The sequence below is a fragment of the Manis pentadactyla genome, chromosome 15, assembly GCF_030020395.1.
Source record: "Manis pentadactyla isolate mManPen7 chromosome 15, mManPen7.hap1, whole genome shotgun sequence".
NCBI lineage: Eukaryota > Metazoa > Chordata > Mammalia > Pholidota > Manidae > Manis > Manis pentadactyla.
The window spans coordinates 10,459,272-10,484,918 of NC_080033.1; the positions used below are offsets into that span (position 1 = coordinate 10,459,272).

Sequence of the window (25,647 nt, forward strand, 5' to 3'; positions counted from 1 at the left end):
ACAAAGCCCATAGCTGTGAGGCCTGAAGGCAAGAAGTGTTGAGTGCTGCCCCAACACAGGGATTGGTTGACTGGGTGGGCCACTGAGTCCCAGGTGAAGGGTGGTCGCTTGAAAAGGAAACCTGGGGTCATCCCAGAATCCTCTGCCTCTGGAATGCCCCCATCTGTCAACTTCCCATCAGTTCAACCCAGAGATGTCAAAATTCCTCTGCTCCTCCCCCACTACTCCCAGCCCTGCCCCCGCCTGCTCCATCCTAAGGCACCTCTCTCTCTCTTTTTCACTCATTATTGCCCATACATACTCTTTCTCACTTCCTCACTCACTTGCTCTACAGATATCTCTTGAACACCCTCCATGTGGCAGACACTGAGCCAAGAAGTGACACAGCCCCTGCCCTCCAGTGCTGACAATGGAGGTAGGACCTGGGGTGCTGAATCCGTGCCCTGCCCTATTCTCTTAAAGCATGACCCTGATCCAGACCCTTCTCCTGACAGGAAAAGTCTTGGCATCCTGGGCCTCACCTTCCTGAGCTGCCTGGAGGAGGTGAGAGGGCCTGTAGCCTTGAGATGTCACTGTGGGGGCACCTGGATGGAGCAGGGACCATGTTCTGCAATGAGAGGATCCTGTCCCCCAACTCCCTGCTCCCTCCCCTGGAGCTTGAGAGAACTCTGGACCTTCAAGGCCTAGGTTATCCATAAGAGGGGCCAAACATGCTATCTGAGCAGCTCATTTTTCAGGGGGACAACGAGGTTCAGGGTAGGTGAGTGATTTGAGCGACAGTCACACAGCACATCTGTGGCAGACAGATGGGACCCAACCCTAAATTCTCCAGCAACATCTCTGCAGCTGTAGACACATTCTAACTCAGGACACGGATGCCCCCAGGAGAAGAGAAGAGGGGACTGAGACCTTTTCTCTGCACTTCTGCTAACGTTCCAGGGGCCCGTGCCTCTTTTATTTTCCCGCTGCAGAAGGAAAGATAAACTGAGAGATAAGGAATGAGAGGAGGGATGTGGAGGGCAGGCAGGGTTGGAGAGGTGAGAGAGAAAAGCATGTAGCAGGGCAGAGAAAAGAGGGATGCAGAGGAAGAAAAACTGGGGGCCCTGCAGGTATCACAGAGAAGGGGGTGGGGGTGCTTAAATCCCTGGAGGGAGAAGCAGCAGTTGAGGAGAGTCAGAGTCACAGAGAGAGAGAGACAGAGACAGAAAGATACAAAGAAAGAGACACAAAGAGAAAGAGGGAACAGAAAGGGGACAAGAAGAGCAAGCTGGGGTGGGGCCGCCAGGACCTCCTATAAACCCAGGATGAGATGGGTGTGAGGGAGGGGTGCCGACCCCAAGCCATCTCCTCCCCTGCCCCCAGACAGGGGCCCAAGTTCAGTGTGGAAGGGCCCGGGACAGGGCCCGGAGCGCACGCCTGCCCTCCCCACCTGTTCTCCCCTGCCCGCTGCGCTGCGGGTGCCTTCTGCTCTCCTGACTTCCGCCCAGCCTCCCTCAACCTGTGGCCATCGTCTCCCGGCCTGCCCACTCCGACATGGTCCTGTACCCTCCACAGACCACTCACCCAGAGCCCACTTTCTACTCCCCTGCAGGTCTGGGGTTGGGGCAGGGAGCCCAGCGGCCCAGATGGGGAGGGGGCCTGGTGGCTTATTGAGGATGTAGCGGACTGCGGCTGACAGGATGAGGAGGAAGAGGAGGGGGTCTTGGTGATGGACGATGCTGATTCTGCGGTAGGGGGTTGGGGGGAAGGGGTGGAGGAGGGCTGGGGGAGGGGTGGTGAGGAAGCAGGTTGGGGGGGGGGGGAGCGGGACCAGGCTCACATTTGGCATTCAGGGCAGCTGACAATAAAAATGCTTTATTGCCAAGAAACTGGATCGATCGGGGCTGGAGGGGGCCGGCAGGGGGGACGCGGAGGCTTCGGCGCAGAGGCCGGCGGCCGGGCCTCCGCAGCGACCAGGGCCCGAGCTGCCCTCCCCCCTGCGCCCCCCTCCCCGCCTCCTGCCCTTTCTCTCTCCTGCAGCCACCGCTTAGTTCTTATTATATTTTTTCTTATATATTTTTCCCCCAGCTTCTCCTGCTCCTGTTATTTTTTTTCTTTTAATTTTTTTAAAAAGCCGCTCTGCTCCCAATGCTGCAGGCTGGGTGGGGGGCTGGGTGGGGGCGTCTGCCCAGGCCAGGCCCCTACCCACAGGCATCCAGAGCTGCCAGCTCTAAGCTGAGCCCCACTTTGCCTCCATATCCCCCATTCAATCAGGATCCCCCCCAGAGCCTGCCCCTGTGGATACCTGTCTCTCCTACTGTTCATCCTGGGGGTCTCCCTTCACCCATGATTCACCCCCACTCTGGTGGGCTCAGGGCCCTGGCCAGGCCTTCCTCCCCTCCCCCCTACCTGGCCCACTGCTCACTCCCAGAGCCATTTGGCTGATGGTCAGAACTGTCCGTCAAGGGGGCTCTGAGCCCCTGGGGACCCACATGGGAGGAGGGAAGGGGAGAGGTCGAGGGTCAGGCCACGTCCCCTCAGCTCAGCTCTTTCCCCTCCCCCTTCCTAACAAAGGGAACAACGGTGATGCTGGGGGGTGGCCTGGTACTTAGGGAAGCCGGGAGGAGAGGGGCTGCGGGGATAGCCATGGGCAGGAGGCGGGGGTGGGGCCTGCCTGCCCCTCCTCTGCCCTCCCCCTCGGGTCAAGGCTAAGGTGATTCCTCAACCTCTCTGGGAGGCTGGGCTGGGAAGGGAGGGAGATCTAGACAAAGAACGAAAGCCCGAGGGAGTTGGGGGCTGGGGGCATGCACCTGGGACCCGTGCAGCCCAGGCTGAGGGAGGGGCACCAGGCACCCCTCTGGCCTTGGCCTCACCCCCTGGATGGCCCTGCCTCTCATTTGCACTAATCCCTGCAGATCCCAGAGCCATACAAAATCTCCAAGCTTGGGCCAAGTTGGGTGGGTGTTAAAGGGGAAACTGAGGCCCAGAGAGGGGAGACAGCCAGGGCTGGGATCCAGGATAGAGAAACAGGCCCAGGTTCTCAGCACTGTCAGGAACCTCTTCCTTTTCTCCCCTCTACCTCGGGAGACATCCTTCCTTCTTGGCCTGGGTCAGGGGCAGGTGGTAAAAGGTTCTATATGGAGGGAAGGGGAGGCTGAGAGGGCGAGGCTCAATTTTCTTCTCTCTCAGACCACTGGGGGCAGAGGAGCTGGAAGGAAGAATTCTTAATGTGGTCTTTTTCTAGCACTGGCCTGCTGCAGCTTGGGGGTGGAACTTCAAGTCAGAATAGACAGGAAACCAACGTGGCTGTGCCCTCCTGAGTGCCTGGCTCAAGATGACTAGGGAAGGTGGCGTTCAGAGAGGTTCTCTCTCTTGTCCATGGTCACACAGCAAGGAAGGAGTATTCACACACCTATCCATCCCCAACCTCACCCAGCACTGCCTCAAGGCCTCCCACCTGCCTAGCCTGACTGGAGGGGAGATGAGACAGTGAACAGCTGCGAGCCTCCCTGACCCCTGGCCCCATGCCGAGAGAGATGAAGAGCTGTCAGAGGCAGAAATGGGCAAATCTGTGCTTACATTCTTCTACTAAGGTGGCTCTCAGGGAAAGGGTCACAGCCAAGAAGAGGGGGAGAGTAGGTGGACCTTTTGGTGGGGGGCCAGCTGGAACATGTCCCCACAGCCTGCCAAGGAGCCCCAGATGGGCAGAGGACTATAGGGGTCCTGCTGCCCTCCCCCAAACCTCCCCTCCCTCCTCTCCCTCTCTTTCTCGGCTGGCTATCGACCGGGGCTGTGACATGGTAGATCAATACGGCAGGGATATAAAGCTGGCTGGCTGCCTGCCTGCCTCTGCCTCTCTCTCTCCCAGCTTGCCTTGCCTCCCTTTCCTGGAGCCGCACCCCGGCCCCCCACCCCTGTGTACCTCTTACCCACACCTCTGAGGGGCCTGGGCCAACCACTACCACCCCCTCCAGCGGGAGAGCTTAGGGAGGCTGAGAGCTTGGACAGCCAGGACAGGGGGTGAGTATGGGGGTGGGCAGGGAAGCAGATGGGATGGGGATCACAATGGCAGGTAAGGGGCTGGGATAAATTGAGGGACAGTCCCACTGGGGAAAAGCAGACATCCCTCAGTTGGGAGCAGCTTAGGGAGATGGGATGGACCTCCGGGAGGTGGGCAGGGGGGCACCTGGGGGGCACTGGGGAGACATTGTCCTGAGTCCATAGGGTGGGGTAAGGCTTGAGTGGTGCCGGAGTGAGCTAGAGTGAGTGAGTGCCACCATCCGCGGGCAAACCCCTGGGCAGCCTGTTGCCCACCCACAGCCCTGGCTCACCCATCCTTGGGTCTCTGTGAGCAGAAGCTGCCTTGGCCTTCCCCAAGGGCCTGGCCTGCACGTGTGTGTGTGTGTGTGTGTGTGTGTGTGTGTGTTGAGGAGGCTTGTAAGGCTCCGGACAGGAGGTTCCCGGGAGGGCTGTGGTGTCGGGTGTGCATGTGTCCCCTGTGTGCCTTGGTGGCCATGTGTCTTTGAGTCCTCAAGCTCTTTTGTGGAACTCCGGGTCTATGCGTCCCTGTGTCTCATGATACTGAGTCATGTCTGTGCACCCACGGGTCTGTGTGTGTGTCCCCGGTGAACGGGTGGCTCTGTGTGTGTGTACCTCCATGAGTGTCACCCCCCACTCTGGGTGTCGGCAGATGTTTGAATGTGGATATGCAGATCTGTCTGTCCCTGGGAGGGGTGTGGATGTATTTCCGGGAATATCTCAGTGACCTCCTGTCCCCATGTAATGTGGTGGCTATATGTTCCTATGTTCCAGGAAACCTGCGTGTTGGTGTGTACAAGTTCCCACCCAAGTGTGTACGAGCCTGAATGTTTCTGTGAGTGCATGGGACTGTGGAGTGAGTCCCCACGTGTGTGGGGGGCTTCTATGCCTTTATTGGCAGGTGGCTATAGGTGTGGTTGTCTCTCTGTATCAGAGGCTCTTTCTTTTTGAACGTCAGAAATCCTGTGTGCTTTCTGTGTGTCTACGTGACTCTGTGTGTCCCTGTGTGCTGATGGCCGAGTGTTTCCACGCGTGGGTTGGAGGCTCTGAATGTGTCCGTGGGTGTGTCATGGTGACTCGACACATACGACAGCACTGGGGGGGATCTCTGAGTAGAAGAGGGTGGCAAGACAGCAGAGGCTGTCACAGTGATGCTGGCCAGCCCACTGTGTCACTACATTGTCCCCAAACCTGAATTGAGGACCTGACTTCTTCCCTTCCCTGCCAGAGGCTGCAGAGCCCTGCCCAGATGGGCCTGGGCCTCTACCTGCTGCCCCCTCCCCACTGGGACAGCCGGACCTCTGCTCCTCAGCACCCCCTGCTTTGGCAGACGCCACCTCAACTCCACCAAGCGACCTCCGTCCCTCCCAACCCCCCCAGCGCCACCCGCTCCCCCCGCCCTCCCCCCACCACAAGTCCAGTCCAACCCAGACAAAAGCAATTACTCCTGAGGTAGGATGTGAGTGTGGGTGTTAGAAACAGAAAAAAAGGGGGGGGAGAGGGAAGGGGAGCAAGAGACACGGAGAGGCCGGGATGGACAGCCAGAGATCTGGAGAGCCAGGGATGAGAGAGACCACAGAGAATGGGAGAGATACAGGATGAAAGAGTCTGGAGGAGAGGCAGTCCCTGGGGGCAAAGGGGAGCGAGAGAGCAGAGGAGGTGGGAGGATGGACGGACAGACGCCAAAGCACAGACACCCCAAGTGACTGAGAGGCAGGAGACAGAGCCAAAGCACAACAGAGGGGAAGCACAGATAGAGAGGGGGTTTGGGGGGCAGAGACGGGCACTAGAGAACAGAGAGACTGAGGTTTGGGGAGAGCAACAGAGAAAAATGGAGAGACTGAGAGTGAGATGATATCAGAGCCAGAGATAAAGACAGGGAGAGACAGGTGGGGAGAGAGGCCTCAAGAGACACACAGCCGGAGGAGGGGGAGGGAAGCTGGTGATCCCAGGGAGACTGAGGCAGCAAAGCTAGAAGCAGAGGGAGACCAAGTCCAAAGCAGCCCCTCACACAGGCACATTCCCATGCACAGACACACACACGCACACCACTTTATCCAGGCCACCAGGCCAGAAGTCAGGGGTGCCCAAGCCCTTTCCGTGGTCCTCTGGGCCCCTATGAGCTGAGGGCAGGGAGGGGACAGAACAGAGGGACAGGGATGGTCTTGGGCAGCAGCAGGGAAGGGACCTACCACATAAGGCTCGTGATTACAAGGGCAGGTGAGAGCAGTACATCCCCACCCTCCCTGTCCCCCTCTTCCTGCACACACAGGGACACACGCACCAGGGGCCTGGCTCGGCCACAGAGGCCACGTTAGCCAAGTGAGGGGTGGGCCCCGCAGCCCTGCCCACCCACCAGTCCCAGGGCCACCTCTGCCCCAGCTCTCCCATTGTCCCCTCCCCCCAGCCCGTTGGCCTCAATCTCAGCTCGTCCACCTCCCCGCTCCCATGCACGCCCTTTATTTCCCTCTGACTCTCTTCCTAGGCTCTCCCACTGTCTGACTGCTATCTCCGCACCTCTTTGTCTGGTCTTCTCCTCCGCTCCTTCTCTCCAGGCATTTCTCTGTCATGGGGTGCTCTCTGAGTCTCCCCAACTCTCTCTCCCACTCTCCTTATCTGTGGCCCATTTCTGGACTCCCCCTTCTCTGAAGACCCCTCTGGCCTGCCTGTACACATGTGCCCCAAAGGGAGGATCATAGATGCTGTGCAGGGGCCTCAGAAGCTGTTCTGGGGGTTGGGGGCACCTCCTTTCTTGTTTTTCCCTCAAGCGTGTTTTTCCTTCCCTCTTCCTCATTCCGCTCTCCCCACCCTCACCAGGACCATGTCTCCACGAGGCTCTCCCTCAAGACAGAAAGCTGGATGAGGACCCGTACACACCCCACGCAAGACTGGAAACAGATCCAGGCTCAGAGAAAAAGGAGGCAGCCTGGTGGAATGGAGAGGTCATGACGATAGGTGACAACCAAGCAAAGGGAAGAAGAGGGTGGGGTGGAGCCCCAGGGTGAGGAAGAGGAGCGGAAGGAAACCAGAAGCAGAGACTGGCTGGCAGGGCAACATGAGCCGGATGACGCCCAGTGGGGGTAGGAGGCACTCAGCGTGACTTCCAATAATCACGGCTAAAACTAGGGTCAGAGTCTGTGCAGAGCCTCTACTGGGAGTCAGGGTCAAGTGCCTGCCTCGGCCCCGGGGAACCACACTTGCCAGGACAGGGGGCACTTCAGCCTCATTTGCTCTGGAACTCTCAGGGATGCCAGGGACCCATCTGTCCCCGAAGCCGCCGACAGGTGAGAGCCATTTTTACCCCTTCCACATCTGTACGCTCCACTCCGAGGCTGACAGACACTCCCAGTCCTGGGTGGGTGAGAGCCTTCTCCATCCACCCAGTGGCAGCAAAGGCAGCCAAACTGTTCAACTTATCTCTTGCCACCTCCCAGCATCCCACAGTGGCAAACAGCGCCTGGAATCCACAACTTCACATCCAGCAAGGAGCACCACTGCCTGCAGCCCAGCCAACACACCTGCAGCAGACAGGCCTGCTCAGCTCACACAGTCACACCCTAGGACCACCCCTGGGGGGTCCACCCCACAGCCACAGTGGCACCCTGCCTGCATCCAAGGAGCCGCGCCTACGCTGAAGCTCCGTCCCATCCCATCCTCCCAAGCCCCACCTGTAAGAGCACCTAGGCTGTTCACTAGCCAAAGCTCCTGCCACATGCACAATCAGGTGGTTAACAGAGCCTGGGGGTCTGGGCAAATCCCTGACCCTGCCTCCTGGCTTCTTGGTTCTTGTCTGCAGAATGCCTATGCTGCCATGTGGGCCTGCATTTCCAAGCCTGGAGCCTCCCGCTGCCACACCCACACTCTCACCCATGGGAGGACATGCCCACGTTGCAGCTCAACGTCCCTGCCCCTTATGCAGCCCTGGGTTTTCTCCAAGTCACCTCATGAGATCCAGCAATGGGAAGTCCGTCAGCCACAGCTAAGCTCCTGCTTCCGAGGCATTCCAGACTCCCCTTTGGGGGGTGTGAGCACTGTGGGCATGCCCTGGTGCTTGGGTGACCCTGGGGCCTGGTCCACACTGAAGACCACCAACTGGTTTGTGGAAGGATGGAGGGACAGAAGGGAGAGACAAGGTGAGGACACAGCCCTGCTCCTGCCCAGCACTGGGAAGCTGGCCATGGGCACTCTGAGGCCAGGCCAGCATCCATGTCCCCAGTAGTGACCGACCCATTGGAATCCTTACTCACTCCTTGGCTTCTCTTAACCCTTCAGGAATGCCCGTACCACCGCCTCCCTGCAAAGACTGCCTGAGGCGTGTTGATCACATCCTGCTCATCCTGTCCTGACCCAGCACCTTGCAAACGCATAGGTTTAGGGTAATGGTGTTTATGTCTCTCCCCATCAGCTCGGGGACCCCTCAGAGCCCACACAGGTCTGCCTCCGCTCTGTGTCACAGACACAAGATCTGGCACACAAGAAATCCCAGGAAATGTTGGCTGAAGGAATAAATGGATGGATATGGCTTTATGCATCTGTGTACTCATTTATTCATTCAGCAAATACTGAGCATTTACACTGTGCCAGGGACAGGGTGCAGACATGTTGGACAAATAGAAAAGCTCCTCCCCCACCCATGAAGCTTACAGGTTAAGACCCTACATACATAAGATATGATCAGATATGATAACAGTGCTCAGGAAGGAAGAATGGGCAGGTGGAGGTCTCAGGGAGGCAGAGGAGTGAATCCAGCCACGAGTACAGAGAAGGGCCTGGCACAGGTGGAAGGGAAGCCAGAGGAAGGGCCAGAGGGAGTAGAGGAGGGGGAGCCACGTGGGCACTAGAGGCTGCCCCAGTACCTCCAGGGCTGGGGGGGTCTTGCTCATTCTGGGGCTCCAGGCCCCAGCACCTACTAGGGCACTGAGGAGGCCTCCCAGACACTTCTGGGGATTTACTCACTCACCGTCCAAGTGTGCTATAAAGGAAAGACAGTGGGGCTAGGGGCAATGTTTACTGTTTTGTAGCAAAAGTATACACCTAAAGAGTGTGGCTTCACCCGAACCCTCTCCCTAGGAGGGTGAGCTTTGCCTTGAACCACTCAGACATTTTGGCGACAGCCGTCAAGGCCAATTTACAGACTCCATCAGCAAAACACCTCTCTGTTGTATATGTGTCTCTAGTTTCTATGAAAAAACCAGGTAGCCCCAGTATTATCCAACCCCTTCATTGCTAAATTTATTAGAGTCAGTGCCAAGTAAATCCAAGGGTGTTCCCCCAAAGTAAATTCACTCCCAAAGTACAAAGATTGGCCACCATGAGGAGATTCCAAAGCCTGGGGTGGCTTTTGATGAGATGGAAGAGTAAGAGCCCAAAGCTCAGGCGGACCTGAGTGCAAATTCTGCCTTTACCACTCACTTGTTCAGGAAAAAGGCCAGATGCCTCTCCTGTCTGTGCTTCCATTTCCTTCTCTTGAAATTGGTGACTAACATCCACTTTACAGGGTTGTCGTGGGGATTAAATTCAAAGCGCCCAGAACACATCCTGGCATAGAGCAGCTGGTCCCTGATAAATATCAGTTTACTCATTAGGTTGTAACAGCTTTCTGGCATATGTTACCAAATCCCTCACACATATTTCCATGAAATCTTGGATACAAAGATCTATTTGAACACAAAGAACTAAAATCATAGACCTGACTGCGACATCTACCAACTCTGAAAGATAATTCCTTTCAAATCTCATTTCCTTAGTCCAACTTCCAGGCATTCCTCAAGACCAGCCACTAGCCCCATTTCTGCAACCTTTGGAAGCTCCTTGACCCTCTTTACCATGTCAAGAGCATCAGAGGACACAGGGGTTCCTGAGAAAGCTATGATTCTGGTTCCATGGAGAAAACACACATCCTGTATTCAGACTCCTTACCAGTTAGAACTGGGTCCACGATGAGTTTCGGGGGGTCTGTGAACATCCAGAGCCAGGAGCACAATTGGTAGCTATAAGGAGGTGTTTTCCTGGGAGCAAGTCTATACTAAATGTTGTAAAACTAGAAATATTTGGGCCAAAGGTTGCCTGAAACATGTGGTTTGGACTACAGTGGGACTTCACAAGTTTTGTGTTAGTTGCCAACATTTAAAAATTGGGAGATTTCACATAACAGTGGATTTCTGGCTTTTCTTGAAGAATCAGAAAATCTGGCAAGTGGGGGTGGGTTTGCATCTCTGCAGGTGGGCAGTCAGTGAAGCTGAAAAGCAGCCCCCACAATGCATTTTCCAGTCTGCCAAGGCCTCTACCACACCCGGTCACAAACCCTGGGCTGCAGCTTTCATCTGCTTCTCAAAGTGTGTCTGGGATCCCTGGGGCAGCAAGGACACCTGGGGAGGAGGCCCTCCAAAGGCAGCCAGAGGCCTTGCCAGGGTCCTGAGGCCTATGGATTAACCTCCTCTGGTTGGAACAGAATGGCAGCATGTTGGGGGGGTCCACCCCAGAGACCCTGTCCCACCCCCCCCACATGCTGTCTGCCAGAGCCTCACCAGGCTGAGTGGAACAAACATGAGAACAAATGCCCGGAGCTCCTGCTTCCTGTAGAGCTGAGCAGCTGAGAGCTCCTGCTTCATTTGGGAGTCTTGGGGGGCTCCAATGAAGGGCCTCACAAATCCTCACTTGCCCAGGGGAACTTTCAGCTGAATTTTGAGTCCCCACTTCCTAGGCTACATGCTTTCAGGGAGTAACTTCTTTCACTTTCACATCCTCTGTTGTGGGTGCTGCTGTCCCCCTCCTTTGACAGATGGGAAAACTAGGATCACACAGCTGGCAGGGGACAGAGCTGGTGCCGTCCAGCTCTGGAGCTGGAATCTGAACTGTCTCGCTAGCCTTTAGTCCTCAGGACAGTGCTTAAGGTGGCTCTCTTATTACTCCCTTTCACAGATAAGGAAATGGAGGCTCTGTCTGAAGTCACTCGCAGTTCGGAAAGGAGAGAAAAGGGATTTAGACACTGACTCCAAGCTGTGATCTGAGCACCAAGTTATCCCATCTCTCTCCTACTGAGCCCCAACACTCATAAGCAGAAAACTCCACCTTCACCTACACCCAGAACCACTGGTTTGGTCAGAGACCTAAGGACACAGAGATTATGAAAACACAAATCAGTAAGACTAACCTCAAGGAGGACAGAAGCAGAACAAGGAAGGGCAGCCCCCAGGACAGGGACAGGGAAGAAGATGGGAAAGCAGGTGCTTCCGAGGGGAAACAGGCCCCAAAGCACAGCCGTAGGCAAAGTTCTGAGGCCTGGCCCTTACCTCTTGGGCAGATGCAGCAAAACTAATACATTCAGGCCACCAAGCCGGTCCAGCTGAGAACCTGGAGAGAGAGAAGAAGGGAGTCAACATCCTGGGGAAATTGAGCAGCATCTCCAAATCATGCAGGATGGCGCCCTCCTTGAGGAGAGGGACTCTGCTCCTGTCATACTATCAGGAGCCACAAGTTGGTGAATGTGGGCTGAGACCCTGTCAGCCACTTGCTGCTTTCAGTGATCATTTGCAGGCTTTCAGCCTCAGTGTCCCCATCTCATAAGTAGGCATACTGCTGCTTGCCCTTGTTGAACATCTGTTTTCCCATCAGACTGGAAGCTTTTTAAGGGCAGAGACAGAGACTGAAGTGTTAGTCTTTGGCAGAGGGCTGGCAAACATGACAATCTCAGCAAGTTCACAATGAATGACTGTGTGTATGGCTAGATGGATGGGGGATTTAATTAACAAACTATACATCTCAAAAGACTGTTGAAAAGAACAAGTGAGAAAGAAATTTGAAAGGGTCACTCCTTATGAGGTGCCTATGTGCTGTGGGGAAATGAAAATAGAAGTCGTGAGGATATTTTTACCTGTATATTTGGTCATTCATTCATTAATTTTGTTAGTCACCAAATACCAAGGCTTGTGTCAGCTGGGCTCTGGACCAAGTATGGGAACGTGCAGAGCTGGATTAGACAAGGTCTCTGCCCTGCCTACAAGGAGGCTCACAGGCAAGTTGGGGACAGGATAAAGAACCAATGCCAATCCCATGGGGTGAGCAGAGGGTGCTGTGGGAATCCCAGGGGACGTCAGGGAAGACCTAGGGAGGATGCGACCCCTGAGTGACACCTGGTGACAAATAAATTTTAGTTAGGCGGAGGGTGAGGTGGGAGGAAAGAGAATGTCAGGGCTTTGCCTGCCCAGGGTTCAATGAGAGAGGTGGGACCCTACAGGGCCTGGTCCAAGAGCTGGGGGAGGGTCACGACCCTGTTTGTCTTCAGAAAGGTCCTGCTGTGTGCTGTGTAGAAGATGGAGAAGACATACAAGACATGGGGAGGACCACCCCCAGAGTGTTTGCTGAGCCTCTCTGCAACCCTGCAGGAAGGCAGTGACCGCTGCTATCATCTCCCACTCTACAGACGTGGTGGGCAAGGCTGAGAGGAGATGTGACTTCCCCAGGGTCCTGTGCAGCTGGGCGAGTGGTGGAGCTGGTTCGAGAGTTCAGGCCTACCTGCCTCTCGCTAAAACCTGCTTTCCTACATTCTGGGAACGTGAGTTTGGAAAAGCTGCTTGAACCCACACAAAGACCACCCTTGCCCCTGCTTGTTGTGGGCATTCAGGGAAGGGGCAGGGTCTGCAGGATAAGGAAAGACTTCCCAGAGTAAAGCCCTTCCTACCAGGCGGGTTCTGATGAATGCACAGTGAGCAAGGTCTGAAGCCCGGGCTCAGAGAGGGAGAGCCCGGTGGGGCCAGGCACAAAGCCAGTAAGCCCACATTTGTCTGAGGCCTGTGTGTCCCTGTGGGCGCAGTCCCAAGAGGGAGGCGAGAAGGTGACGGGCAGGGTGGCCATGGACTTTGAAGTGTGGCAGACTACTATCTCATGGCAAATGTCCCGGCACAGATGGGGAGACTGAGGCCCAGGACCAGCCAAGGACACAAGGAATTAGTGCAGGCAGGACAGGAGGAGAAAAGAGAAAGAGAAAAGATGGACTGAGGCAGCAGGGATCAAGATGATAGATGAATGGATGGGTGGATAGATAGGGAAGAGAAGAGATAGGAAGACAAAGACGGACAGAGAGGAGGAGTGGAGGGAGCCACAGACAGAGACCAGAGAAAAGCCCAAATGGGAAAAAGAAAACAGGGTGAAAGAAAGAGCCCACCCAACTCCCCCTCTGTACCTGGGCCTCCATCTTCAGGGGGAAAGGGGAACCAAGACACCTGTTCCCTGGGGGGAGGGGGAAGCTGGGGTTTCTCCCCCTTCAGGGGCTACTTTCCCCAACTCCGTCACCCCCCACCCCCCACCCAAGTCTGGGGCTAATCAGCGGCTGTCATCTCCACCGTGAGGTCTTGGTTAAGGAGATTTAGGGCCGGGATCAATAGGAAATTTAAAAATCGATGCAACGCGCAGGGCAAAATCGATGGCGTTTAATCGCCTTGCCGATTCCCAGTCAAAACAATTAGCCGCGCTGAGTGTTGAACACGGTGGCGACACGGCATTAACCGTCAATATTGGTGTAAGTGATGGCAGGGCGGGCGGGGGAATCCCTGGGCCTCTGAGGGGCCTGGAGTCAGACAGCGCCTTAGGGCTGGGGTCTTCCCTGAGGCAGCACCCCGTGTTGGCACTTCCGTCCAGCAACAGCCCCTGCACCTGTGTCTCCCCCTTGCCCTCTGCCTCTCAACTGCAACACCCATGGGCAGTGCCACCCCTGGCCTGTCTGTCTCCAGTTCCCCTCACCTCACCTCGGAGGCCCTTGCACCCCATAGGCCCTCGCACAGACCGCTCTCCAAGTAGATGACATGTCCCCTGCAGACGAGACAGCCCTGTGCGAGCTGGGAGCCGCATTCCCAGCAGTGCCTTGAGACTGGAACATGGTGGGAGTGGGAGCTAGTTAGAAGATACCTTCTCCCCATTTCACAGATGGAGACTCTGAGGGTCAGGAAAGGGAGACAGCTGGCCCATAGCAACCTGGAACAAGAAATGGAGGGGCTAGGATTTGAGCCCTGATTTCTCTGACTCCAGAGTCTATGTCCCTTGCAGGTACACCACAGAGAAGACTATGATGCTAGCTCAGCGTTTGGTCCTGGACCCTCAGTTCTCCCTAGCTGGCTGTGTCTGTTATCTGCCTGCCAGACTGTGAGCTCGGGGAGGGTAGGTTGGGGCCCAGCTCCTCTGGGGTCCCCAGCATGACCCAGCACAGGCTATGGCTCTGAGTTTGAAGAGGACAGTACCCCTTGGAGCCACATACAGACTGCCCACATACACCCCCACTGAGAGATGAGGGACGGGATGACTGGCCCCTACAAACACACAGCTGGGTAAGTGCAGCAGAGCAGCCCTTAGTGAGAGCACCCGTGCTTCCTGAGTGCTAGCTACTCATCAGGCCGCCAGGAGGGCTTAGGTGCTCTGGGATATGATCTCACAGAATCCTCATGACTGCCTGGTATCATCCCCATGACACAGAGGAGGAAATGGAAGCTCAGAGAGGTGAAGTTATTTGCCCAAGGTCACACAGCCAAGAGGGGACAGCTCAGTCTGACTGAACTCTGAGGAACACAGGACATAAAGCAAATAAGATCTATGACTGCGAGCAAGAGAATGGGAAGCAAGGAGAGGGTGCAGGAAATGGGCACCTATAAGAAGGATCAGGAGGGAACCCCACAGGGCCTTGGGGTGGGGGGCAGGCAAGCAAGGCAGGGCCAGAACTGGAGGTGGCCCTCTGGGTTCCTGACCTGGCAGGACTAGAACAGAGATGGTGAGGCCAAGGCTGGCTCTCACTCTCTCTGAACTTGCCAAAGGGCTCCCCATTCTGGGGTGCTGTGCAGGGAGGCTGGAGGCTTCTGTGGCCGCCTGCTCCCTGGCGCGGAAGAGTAGGGCGGGGGTGTGGGCAGGGGAGGAGGCCCATGAGATGAGCCAGGGATTGATCTGACAAGGTCCTAATCAAATGGTCAATATCGCTGACCTGACCACTTAACCTATTGATAAGCTGGCAAGGATGGAGCAGACAGTGAGTGGGCTCGGGGAGGAGGCAGTGAGAGGGCTGGGGGAAGCCAGAGGCGGCAGCGTGCGAGCCCACAACATGCCTGCGTCTGGCGGCCTGGAGGAGGGTGGTCTTCTCAAGCACCCCACCTTCTTCTGTCTGGGCGCTCCTACCCAAGCCCCTCTCTCCAATTCAGGGCCCCTCAGCCCCACCCAGAGTGAGGCTGGGAACCAACCCTGCACCCAAGCCCCCCCCCCAGCTCCCCTTAGGATGTACCATAGCTCTTCACACATGTGAAGGACTTCTCCAAGCCTCAGTGTCCTCATCTGTTACCTGGGGATAATTATAACCGAGAATGCCAGAAAACAATGTAGATGTCCTGTGACTAGAACTGGTATGATAAATGATGGCCCAGCAGCCATATAAAGGACTTCAGAGTTGTAGAAATATGCTTGAAATAAATTCATTGACATGGGAGCAATGTTCGTAAGACATTGTTAGGAAGGAAAAAAGGCAGGTTATAAAACAGTATGTAGCACACAATCCTATTTTTAATAAAACACACACATACACACACAGACGTTTTTCTTCCCAAATAAAAGGTTTAGAGCAGAAGTCAAAATGCTGAGTTTGGTCCCAGGCATCTGAATTTTAATAATTTCTTTGGTAAACTCATCAGCATACTCCCATTTCAGAAAAAGATATCTAGAAGGATAGACATCAAGAAGTTAATTTTTTTCATTTAACTAGATTATCCTGATGGGTTGTTTTCCTCATCTCTTTGAATATCTACATTTTATATTTTTTCTACAATGAACATGTGCCCTGTCGGTTAACACTTGTTTGTATTACAAGAAGTAGGGCTAAAGAACCCTGTGTCAGCAGAACTGTGGCTGGGCGGTCAGTGGACCCACCACGAGCAGGGCTTCCCTGCTCCCCTCCCTTCCCCAGCCAGGCTTGTTTTACATCCCCACGGTGCCGAGGCCCAGCAGAGCCCAGCGCCCCTGGGAATGTGAAGGGACCTGCCAAGTGGAGAGGCACACGCTCCTCTAGCTTCTGTTTGAGAGAGCAGGCTGAAACTGAGCCCAATTCTGGGCCCTGTTTCCTCTTCAGGAAACTAGCTGAGGACTTACAGACAGGAGAAACAGCTGAGGGGAAGCTGAGACCCAGAGGGAGGGAAAGAATTTTCCCAGGCACACAGTAGATTGTGACAGAATTGGGACCGAAGCAGAGTTGCTAGATCCTGGACCATGCCCTCCCAGTGCTGGAAGGAGAAAAACTGCAAGAGCAAGTGTGCACACGAGCCAGAGAACAGTGACAGAGGATGCGTTTCCATGGGGCAGAAGAACACAGTGGTCAAAACACAGGTCTACCACCGCTGTGCTGTGTGACCCCAGGCTAGTCACCTCACCTCTCTGAGCCTTAGGTCACTCAACATAAAATGGAGATAATAATAACCCCTGCCTTATAGTGCTGGTGTAAGGAGTCAGTAAGACCCTGCTTATAACTAACTTAGCAAAGGGGCTGACACAGAAAGGGGCAAGTGAGTGGCAGAAAGGATATTCAGATCATCAGCCACAAATGATATATGTGAGTAAGATATGAAGGTAGGGGCAGAACACAGTGGGAGGGGAAGGGAGAAGGGGTGTCCTGGTTATCTTGGGGTGAGCAAAAGCAATAAAGAGACCTGGCTAAATATGTTCCTTTGTTCATTCATTCATTCAATAAGCACTTCCTGAGGCCAATTCTAGGCCAGACCCCGTGCCGGGCTCTGAAATCCAGATATGAACAATGGAAGTTCCCAGTGGGTTAGTAAAGGGGAATTAGGGATGGCTGGGGCTGGTCTCTCATCTGAAAGTTGCTGCCTCAGTGGCCTCCAAACTATCTCTTGGGGCTTCTTCTGAAATGGGCCCCCACCATACTTCAGTTGTGTGTGTGTGTGCATGTGAGCACACACCAGAATAGTAAGCTTCTGTTCAGACCAGCTATGTTCACCTTTGTGATTCACAGCACCATGTACCGGTGCTGACACTCTGGGGACATGCCATGCTCAGGTTTTCTTCCTCTATTTTTTTTCTAATGAAAAAAAAAAAAAAGGTTCAAAGCACCTAGCACAATGCCTAACACCTGGCAGGTACTTGAAAAATAGCAGCTATTATTAGTATCATCATCACACGCGAACACTCTTCGTTCCCACAAAAACCTTATTTTGCCGACGAGGAAAGTTAAGGCTGAAAAGGAGGGATGTGATTTGCACACTGCCACGTGGCCAGGATGCGTGCGACTCCACCTTCTGGGGTCTCCCTCCCAGGGAGCTAGGAGGAGGGGCATTAAGGTGTGTGTCTGAGGTGAAGAAGAGAGAAAGCAGGGGAGTGAGCAGACATGATGATGGGGGCAAGGATGAGTTGGCTGGGGCGAGGGGAGCCTTATGAAGGAGGCAGAGCAGAACATACAGTCCCAGGAAGATGGGTTTGGAGTCTGGCTGCTTTTTGAGGCTCAGGCAGGAGGTAGCCTGACTTGCCAATGCCCCCTAGTGCACTGGTAGGTGCCGCCCTCCAGAAAGTGAGCTCCCTCTACGCTTGTCCGGCATGCTAAGCGTCCACCTCCACCATTATTTTGGGCAACTAGGATGACAGGGGACTCAGTTCCTGTTCATCTGACAAACATCCACTTAGTACTTACTCTGTGGTGAACACTTTTCTAGGACCTGGGGATACAACTGTAACCAAGATAAAGTCACTGACCTTCTTGTGGAGGAAAAGATACAGTAAGAACTAAGAAGGAAGATAAAGCAGCTGAAGGGGTAGGTTACAAGATGATGTTACTTTAGACTGAGGTCATGAAAGGCCTATGGGAAAAGGTAGGTTTTGAGTAGCAGCCCAAATAAAGTGTGGGAAAGAGCATTCCCAGCAAAGGAAACAGGAGGTGCAAAGGCCCTGAGGCAGGAACAGGGTTGGTGCATCTGAGGAGCAACAAGAAGGCCAGGGTGGCTGAGCTTCCTGAGGTAAGAGGAAAGGAGGCAAGGAAGTGCCAGCTTATATAGGGCTTTTAGGCTAAGGAAGTGTGGGCTTCTGAGTGTGATGAAGGGAAAGACAGGCTTTCTCACTGTGGCAGGTACTGATTGGTCTAACCTCCAAAAACCAGGTTCCATCCTCACCCCTCTCCCATATACCCTTTGGGGCCTACTGACCCATTCATTCTCTAAAAACAAGCTCAAGAGCCTTCAATAAACCTCTAGAGTCCCTGACAGGGCTTTGTCAGGGTCAGCCTCCCCAGACTGGGGACTCCTCTGGGGCAGGGAAGGGTCTGGCTCATCTGTTCAGCTCAGGCCTGGCCACAGGAAGCCTCAGAAAATAGAGCATCATGACTACTAAGGCAGACTGTTACCCTTGCTGCCACTGTCCAGCAAATCTCCATGCAGGAGCAAGTGGTAGCTTATTCAACTCTGCCCAGTGGCCAAGAGTTGGGTCTGGAAGAAAGAAGAGGGCAGACTTGTGCCACCACCCTGCCCAGGCCTTATCCAGGGTTGCCAGAGTGGATGGGCAGGGCCGGAGATCCCTCCCTCCAGGTCTCCCCATCCTCCTCCTGTCCCTCCACTACACCAGACTCTGAAGGATTCCTGACATAGTATTGGCTCACATCCTGGCAAGGCCCTCCTCAAGCCCCTCCAGCTACATGGTGCTCCTGGAATAAATCCTGAACCTCCTGGTCCTTCTCAGTGACGTCAAGCCTCATCTCTCACCCATTCCTGCACATACCTACCTGCCCAGGGATGTCCACACTTGCTCACAACTCTGTGTCTGTGCACAAAGAGTGCCTCCATTTGGAAAGCCCTCTGCCCTCCCCCCTTTTCCTCTAGACCCTACCCAACCTTCTCCATGTCACCTCCTCAGTGAAGCCCCCTTGACAATCCCAGGTAGCCTGGCCTCCCGTTCAGTGTGACCCCTGGATGTTCTGTGCACCTCTGTCAGAGCCAGACATCTGGGCCCCAGCTGGGGGGACCCCATTTCCCACCAGGGGAGTCTCCTAGAGGGGCACTGAGGCACAGCAGTGTTGGGTAGGAGAATCTGTGTCCTGCATTATTTATGCCTGTGTGGTCTCAGTGAGTTTCTGCAGGGATGTGTGTGCAGTTAGAATCCGTGTGTTGTGTCTAATGCTCAGCTTAAATGTCACTTCCTCAGAGGTGTTCTACCTGACCCACCAATCTAAACCAGGCTCTCTCATGACCCCTCCCACTGCCCCTTGTTTCTTTCCTTCCCAGATATTATCACCATTTACAGCTAACTATACACTGAGGTCTGATCAGTGCCCATCCTGTTGGCTTGGAGCTGTTGAAGAGCAAGGCCCAGGTCTGTCTTGTAAATCACTATTTTCCAGCTTCTAAGACAGGGTCTGGTTCACACAGGGCTCAGTTCCTATATGATGAGTAAATTCATTCCATGAACATTTTCAGACTTGAGCAACTACCCATTTTCATTTTGCTTTAAGGGAAAAAGTCTAAATAGGGGAAGGTTCGTGTGCTATGACTCAGGACCTGCCCCTTCCAGTCACCGTGTATGGCTTCACCATGGGACTTCTGAACACGGCCTGTATGCACCCATGGGCATGCGGGCTGGGATGCTGCCAGGTTTTAGGATCTGTTTTTGTATCTCTTCTGTTGAGAAAAAAAATCTCTATGTGAGGAGCACCCTAGTGTTTTGGTATTTGTCCTGTCCTGTGATGTGTTGGTACCTACACACATGCATGGATGTCTGGGCTTTCATACCTGTATGAGTACATGCTTATCCTTGTTTCCAAAATCTGTGCATCCATTTCAACATCTCTGGACACTTGTACACAAATGTTTTTGTGAATCTTTAGACTTTAGTATCTACACATTTTCTAAGAGAATCTCTGACCAAGGGTATGTGTCTCTGGGTCTCAGGACCCACGGGGACCAATGTCTACTATGTGTCTGAGAAGCCATATGTGTGTCTATTTCAGGGCCACTGCATATGTCTGTATGTATATCTATTTCGAAATTTGCCTGTGTATCTGTCTGAGACTTCTGTAGTCTCTGTCATTTGGAGTGTGTGTGTGTGTGTGTGTCAGGGGTGATATGGACATGTGTATACCTGTGTGTCTCTTCCCCTGGCTGCTGGTGCCTTCCCAGTTTGGATGAGTACCTATTCTGTCTCTCTCCCTCACGCCCACCCACCCATGCTCATATGTGTAGTACAGATGAGGAGGGGGTCGGGGTGTCAGCAAGCTCCTGTGTCACAAGGTTAATTTCTCCTCAGCCAGGCAGGCTGGGCCCTGAGGGGAGTGGTGGGGGAGGGGCTGGTCCCCACAGCCCCTCTGATAAATATGTATTTGGGGCTGCTGTGCTCAAAGGTCATCGGGGGAGAAGGAGGAGGAGGGGTGGTCTGCACTGTGCCATGCTGCTGGGTCCCAACCAGGCCTAGCATGGGTTATGTGACTGCCTCCAGAAGGATGATGAGATTCAGGGAGATGCCCCCTTCATCCTGGCCCACCCCACCCACAGCCATGCTCAGCAGGAGATGCTGCTGTGGATGCACAGAAATTTCAACTCTGGAGCAGGCAAACACACAAGCTCACACCTGCCGATACCCAGACAGAGGCTCAAACGGGTGCACAAAGATGGGCTTGTGGGCTACCAGATGCACAGATAGCTGGGGGTCCAGAGCCAGAACCATCCCATCTCCCTCACTGCAACCTTCATCCCAATGCCAAAAATAACACAAGCACACAAGAGCACATAGCATCTCACAATAAGAAAGGTCTCTACACGCTCAATATACACATGCATCCTTGGACACAAAGGTGCACGGGGTCCAACAAAAAAGGTCCCTGAATACTTTGTGGGTAGACATGTACACACACACACACAAACACACACACACACACACAAGCAAACACACACAGAGGTGCACACACAGATGCATATCTAGAACCCCAAAAACTCAAAGTTCTACCGAGGTAGGTGCACACTGACAATCGCAGATAAATGCGCATGTGCACAAATACATATATGCAGGCACACTCAAACTCACACATACAAAGACCCCAAGACACACATACCATGCAGGTTGTGTGGCGGAGCCAGGCTGCAAAGCCCAGCCTGCTGCAACCCAGCCGCTTTGGCCCCTTCCCCACCTGGCTCTGGTCCATAGCCCCCGGCCAGCTCCAGCCAAATGCGCCATCATTTGTCCAGCCCTGAGTCACATCAATTGTAGAGCTTCCCCTCCTCACTGACCAGCCATCTCGGCCATCGGCGGCCTCGGCCATTAGCCGGCTCCCGCCTCTGGCCTGCATTTATTGAATCTCCCTTACCTGGCAGAACTGTCCAAACCAATGGAGCCCTTTCAGGGTCTCCCTGACTCTTTCCTCAAGGGAGTCCAAGGTCCCCGTTGTGTGACCCACGGCCCATGCCTCAGGGCAACCCCCCCTCGGCACACTGCTCATGCTGTCATTCTTCAGTGCCCGCTGGCCACGGTGGTTCTGGTGGATCAAAAGGCTGTGTGTTTGAGTGTGTGTGTGTGTGTAAGTCTGCTTGTAGGCATGTGTGTATGGGTGGTGGGATGGCTACAGCTGTGCTTTAAGTCAAAAGGAGAGTGTGTGCATGCATGTGTGTGTCTGAATAAGGGGTTAGGATGTCAGCAGCTGTGCTTAAAGTCAAAGAGTCTGAGTGTATGGTTGTGCATATGGAGAGTTAGGATGTCAGGGGCTGTGCTGCACGTGTGTGCACATGTGTGTGCATGTATGTGCTTTAATACAGGGAGTGACTTGCTATAGAGGTCTGGCCTTGGTGTGGGGGCCACAGGGGATAGTGTGCTACAGGCATCTGTTCTCAAGCGGTTGTGAGCAAGTGGAGTGTCTCTCCCAGACTCCATTCCTTGTGTTTGTGAAAGTGACAGATGCTGCCTCCCTGGCCTCACTGCGGTGGATTAAGTCTGTGAATGCCACATGAGTCTGCACCCTGGAGGGGGAGGGTCCCCAGCCTGCACTTACACTCACATGTGTGGGTCACGGCCCTGAATGGTATAGGATCCTGGGGGTGAGGGCTAAAGTACCCCTCTTGTTGGTTTTTGCAAGGGAGATTGTATCATAACAGATGCCAGGGTGAAGTGCTATCTGTATGTGTGTGTATGCATGCACACTCATGCTCACATACTAGTCTGTCTTGTCCAAGGCACATTGTCAAGAGATGTATATGTGTGCATGCAGCTGTACTCAGTACAGCTCCCCGGGGCAGGCCAGATCAAGTCCAAAGTTCTCAGAGCCTCCATAGTCGGGCTCTGCAACACTAGGCAGACCTCTGCTCTTAGGGCCACACCCCCAACCTGGGCTGCTTCCTCCCCACCTCCCTGGGCCATCTTTCTGCCCTCCCACCTCCCCTGCCCTCAATGCCTGAGCATTGTCAAAGACCCACCTGCCTGTTTAAATTCATACCTCCCTCCTCCTCCAGATTCCCAATGACCCAGAAACTTCCTTTGTGCCCACAGCCCAGGCACCCAGAATCTTGTCTAAGGCTGGGATGGGATCCACCTCAAAGTCCACAGTTGGTGCCTAACAATCATCTGCAGTTAATAAGTGATCATGCAATGATTGCCTGAATACCTTAGGAAACTAACTACTTCATTCACTTAGGGACTCACACCACTCAATAAATACCAACTGAATGTGGGGACCTACTATGTGGGGCCCCCCACCTCCAGGCTCCTTCTGAGTGTCAGGGCTGGAAAAGCTGCCTGCCCCGAGGACCTTATGCAGGTGGGGCTGTGGGTGAGTGAAGAAAGATACATCTGGGAAGGTGGCTGCTCAGCAGCAGGGGTTGGGGGAACATAAGCTCATCCTTATCCCTGTCTCTGAACAGCCCAACCCCAAACATTCAGCAACAGAGTGGGCTCTTGACCTTATGTGCAGGGTATCCCTTCAGGATACAGATCAAGACCCAGATCCTCGAAGCCCTTGCTGAGCCACATAAGACATCCATCCACCCAGCAGGCTGGGGGACAGGTCTGTGGATGGACGTCTCAAGGGGCAGGTAGGAAGGGGGAAGGGCCAAGCTAGAAAAAGGAAATGGTGCTGGGACAGCTAAGGGGAAAGGTATAGGCCTCTAAAGACAGGCCAAGCTCAGTACTAAGACCCCAAAGACCTCAGTCCCAACACTGCTTGGTTGCTTATAGGCTAAGACAATGGTGTGGACCTCAAATCCTTTTCTGTAAAAGGGGCACAATCAGGGTGTCCTTAAGAGCTAGGTGGATGTAGGAGGCCCTGTCATTATTAGTATTACTAGGCCAGGAGGTGTTGGGCCCCAGGGAAAAATGATGGGTGATACATTTTTAGTGGAAAGAACAGAGACCAGTCTGAGGATACCCCACACCCACTCCTCTGACAATTTCTCCCCATCTGGGTTTCTCAAGCATTTCAATTCTGAAAAAAATCTTGGAAATTAATCAGCACATGACAGACATGGAAACTGCTCCCTTGCCCCCAGTGAGCACCAAGCATTCCCTGGTATGGCCATCTGCCCCCATACTCCTGCATCATGTCTCCACATATCAGGATTTGAACCTGGGCTCTGACTAGCTCTACCAGAGGGGTGTTGAGACTGGGGTCCCTAGCTCGGCTGTCAAATAGGCGGGGGAAGTGTTCTGGCCTATGGCTCCTGCATACAAGGAGCAAGTATATATGAACCAGAATGGAGGCGGCCTGGGGTGGCCTCTGATGGACCTGCTGGAAGAAAATCTGGCCAGCATGCTGTCTGGGATGTAAAGGCTAACCTCCATCACACACACAGCATGGGAGTGAGCATGCACACATAACACACACACGGAGTTTTTTTCCTGACCACCGCCTCTGCCACAGACACCCTCCATTTTCCCTGCAAAGACTGATAGAAGTGAGGGGCACCAAGGCCCCAGAAGTGTCATTGCAACCAACCATAGGCTGGCCAGCAACTCAGGGGAAAAGGGGATCTGGACCTCTACAATGGGCACGGGTGGGCCTCTGTCCAGCCTCACCCAGAAATTAGAAAGTAGACATGAAATCGCATTACCAGCAACTGAAGATGTTGCTTGCAGCCCTGATCTGCTTCTCTCCTGGCCCACCTGCCACTCCCTGACACGGGACGCTTTGTTACTATGGAAGAGCCAGGGAAGGTTTCCATGGACTGGCAGACTTCAGGGAGGGACAATCGTTTCTTTTCTTGTCTTCTCAAACCCAGCTTCAAGAATGCTGTACAAGCATGCTGTCAAGCCCACCCTTATGCCCACGACCTCGGTACACATCTCTCATCATTGTACCCAGACCCTGCTTCACAAACCCGAGCTCTCTCTGACCCAGGTCATGCACAGACACCTCACAAGACCAATAACAACAACAGCAATAATAATATCTATACAGAAATAGTACTTCCACATAGTGATTTTACTTTATGTGTACCCTCACATGCACATACCACGTTCAGCCCTAGTGCACGCACACAGAGCTTCTACTCCAACCGCACTGCACGTACAGCTTGACATGCCCACCACCAATGCCAGACTTGCACACAGATCTGCACACATGTGAATGGCTGCTGTGCAAGAAACACAGAGTGTCTCCCAAGTCTGCACGTACAGTGAGGGGTCCATGAACATCAAGACAAGGGAAGGACCAGTATAAATACACACAATGCCTCCCTCTTGCACATGTATCGCCCACAATGGGGACCCCCAGGACCCAGCCCCCGCTGAACACACATATCACGATTCTATACCTTTGGTTCCTTCCTCACTCTGCCAAGGCTCCCAAGCCCTGCACACACACAGTCAGTCCATCCTGAACACTTCTCGACACACACACAGGCCTTGTACACATGCACTGCCGCCATGGTCTGACTCTACACACTAGCCCCCAGCACTGTACACTGATGCTAACCTCTCCCATCGTGCCCTGGGGGAGGGGGCCAAATCTGCCGATAAGATGACAAGAGACTAAAAGCGACCGAGTTGAGTGGCTCATGGGGTCTTTCTCTAAATCCAAGACATGCTCCCCAACTCCGCAGGCCCAGGCGCCAAGACCAAAAGAGAAAGCAGGGAGTGGTCAGCAGGCCACAGGCTTTCTCTTATGACCTTCTACCTGGGACTGTAAGGAGCCTCTCAGATGGACTCCCACCCCAGTTTCCTCCCCTTTTACTTCCCATAGCCATCTGTGTCATTTTCCTCTCTGTGCACACTCTTCTCTCAGTGGGGCTGAGCCCATAGCCATGAGCCTCACTTACAGCCTCCCCCTCCCCCTCCCAGGGCCCCATTGAGCACCAAGCAAGACTCCTCCAGGGGCCCAGAGGAAATGGGGTGGCACTGGACACCCCAGAGCAGAATAGGCCCCAAGCAGGGAAAAAAAGAAGGTAGAAATACATGGGTGTGTGGAACAGGGGTTAGACTCTGGTAGAAACTTGGGGGATTATCTCTGCATGGAGACCCTCTCCCTGGCATACTGTTTAAGGCCAATTCTACAAAAGTGATGAATAAATGAAACTGAGCAAAGGGGTAGAAAGGATGGGGTGGTAGTGGAAACAACAGCAGGGGGAGAGAATGGAAGCAGTGGGGAAAGAGGGAAGGGAAAAAGAAAGAAAAAAAGGGAAAGGTAGAGAGAAGGAAGAT

General features: G+C 54.0%; 1 protein-coding gene across 1 annotated transcript in view; it reads right to left on the reverse strand.

Annotated features, from left to right (window-relative positions):
- POU2F2 (POU class 2 homeobox 2) overlaps window positions 1–25,647 on the reverse strand; it is a 71,841-nt gene that overhangs the window by 44,538 nt on the left and 1,656 nt on the right. The window contains exon 2 of the mRNA XM_036896576.2: window positions 11,310–11,370. The gene's annotated coding sequence lies outside the window, so the exon portion shown is untranslated. The remainder of the gene's footprint in view (window positions 1–11,309; window positions 11,371–25,647) is intronic.